The sequence below is a fragment of the Schistocerca americana genome, chromosome X (genome assembly GCF_021461395.2).
Source record: "Schistocerca americana isolate TAMUIC-IGC-003095 chromosome X, iqSchAmer2.1, whole genome shotgun sequence".
NCBI lineage: Eukaryota > Metazoa > Arthropoda > Insecta > Orthoptera > Acrididae > Schistocerca > Schistocerca americana.
The window spans coordinates 724,553,537-724,555,310 of record NC_060130.1 but is presented as its reverse complement, the minus strand read 5'-3'; the positions used below and the strand labels follow the sequence as shown (position 1 = coordinate 724,555,310).

The 1,774-nt window shown below is 44.8% G+C and overlaps 1 pseudogene; it reads right to left on the bottom strand.

The window, feature by feature from the left end:
• Positions 1 to 333: 333 nt before the first annotated feature.
• Positions 334 to 451, bottom strand: LOC124557086 (annotated as a pseudogene).
• Positions 452 to 1,774: the final 1,323 nt, after the last annotated feature.

The following is a 1,774-nucleotide window of genomic DNA, read 5'->3' as shown; positions in this document are numbered from 1 at the left end:
AAAATAAAGAAAACTGTTCTTATTTACTTCGACCTTACAGTAACTTCAATGGGGAAAGCATCAAATAATAATAATAACAAATATAATAACGTAACATAGATATGGAAAATTAGCACTCCGCACTCTGTCTTCAGGCCACAAGTGGCCCATCGGGACCATCTGACCGCCGTGACATCCTCAGCTGAGGATGCGGATAGGGGGGGGGGGGGGGCGGACCTGTGGTCAGCACACCGCTCTCCCGGTCGTTATGATGGTTTTCTTTGACTGGAGCCGCTTCTGTTCGGTCGAGTAACTCCCCAATTGGCATCACGAAGCTGAGTGCACCCCGAAAAATGACAACAGCACATGGCAGCCCGGATGATCACCCATCCAAGTGCCGGCCACGCCCGACAGCACTTAACTTCGGTGATCTGACGGGAACCGGTGTATCCACCGCGGCAAGGCCGTTGCCTATGGAAAGTTAACTCATGGTTTATTACCAGAAACAATACATTTTTTCAAAAAAGAGATTGCATAATGCAGAAAGATTTTATTTACATAACAGCTACTGCGCCCCCCCCCCCCCATCCCCCCCTCCACCACACTACCAGAACCATGGACCTTGCCGTTGATGGAGAGGCTTGCGAGCCTCAGCGATACAGATAGCCGTATCGTAGTTACAACCACAACGTAGGAGTATCTATTGAGAGGCCAGACATGGGTGTGTTTCCTGAAGAGCAGCAGGAGCCTTTGCAGTAGTTGCAGGGGCAACAGACTGAATGATTGACTGACCTGGCCTTCTAACGTCAACCGAAACGGCCTTGCTGTGCTGGCTCTGCGAACGGCTGAAAGCAAGGGAGAACTACAGCTGTAGCCTAATTTTTCCCGAGAGCATGCAGCTCTATTGTGTGGATAAATGATGATGGCACCCTCTTGAGTATAATATTCCGGAGGTAAAACAGTCTCTGGGCGGGGAGTCTCGAGAGGATGTCGTTATCAGGAAAAACAAAACTGGAGTTCTACGGATAGCAGCGTGGAATGTCAAATCCCTTGATCGGGCATGTAGGTCAGAAAATTTAAAAAGGGAAATGGGTAGGTTAAAGTTTGATATATTGGGAATTAGTGAAGTTCGGTGAAAGGAGGAACAGGACTTCTGGTCAGGTGAATATCGGGTTATAAATACAAAATCATAGAAGTAAATCAGGAGTAGGTTTAATAATAAAATGGGAGCGCGGGTAGGCTACTACGAACAGCGTAGTGACCGCATCATTGTAGCCAAGATATACACGAAGCCCATGCCTACCATAGTGGTATAAGTATATATGCCAACTAGCTCCGCAGATAACGAAGGGATTGAAGAAATGTATGATGAGATAAAAGAAATTATTCAGATAGTGAAGGGAGACGAAAATCTAATAGTCATGGAGAACTGGAATTCGATAGTACGAAAAGGAAGAGAAGGAAAAGTAGTAAGTGAATATTGACTGGGGGAAATGAATGAAAGACGAAGTCGTCTGGTATAATTTTGCACAGAGCATACTTTAATCATACCTAACACTTGGTTTAAGAATCACGAAAGAAGGTTGTAAACGTGGAAGGGAAATGGAGACACCGGAAGGTTTCAGTTTGATTATATGATGTTCAGACAGAGATTTCGGGACCACATTTTAAATTGCAAAACATTTCCAGTGGCAGATGTGGACATTTCCAAGGGAATATGTCGACTCTGACCACAATTTATTGGTTATGAACTGAAGATTAAAACTGAAGAAACTGCAAAAAGGCGGGAATTTAA